The sequence below is a fragment of the Castor canadensis genome, chromosome 2 (assembly GCF_047511655.1).
Source record: "Castor canadensis chromosome 2, mCasCan1.hap1v2, whole genome shotgun sequence".
Taxonomy (NCBI): Eukaryota; Metazoa; Chordata; class Mammalia; order Rodentia; family Castoridae; genus Castor; species Castor canadensis.
In genome coordinates this window covers 6,994,693-6,995,109 of record NC_133387.1, presented here as the reverse complement: position 1 = coordinate 6,995,109, position 417 = coordinate 6,994,693, and positions in this window count along the sequence as shown.

Here is a 417-nt window from a genome sequence, read left to right as displayed (position 1 = left end):
CATCGGCTGATATGAGGAGTGGTGTTTGGGGGTTTACTGGTAGCAGGGTGGTGGCCTCTAGCTCAGCCTCTATCATTACTGGAGGAGTTACATTCAAGGTAACATGAACTTATGTTCAAGGTGACATGATGGCCAATGGCCGTATAAGAAACAAAATAAAAAACACAGCAGAACTAAAAGTGGGCCTCTCTGCATCTTGATAACAGTTATCAGAGTCCCAAACTGCTTGTTCAGTCTGCAGCAGGGGCCAGACCTGCTGAGAAGCTGAGGAGATTTCCATTGGTGCCTGAAAGCTGGGCTACCAAGAGGGCTGGAGTCAGGAGTCCAGGCTCTAGGGCTGGCCTTCTCCAATGGGAGGGCCCTGGCCAGTCTTGTCCCCTGGCTGAGGTCATCTTGTCTGTGATATGAGGAAAATGG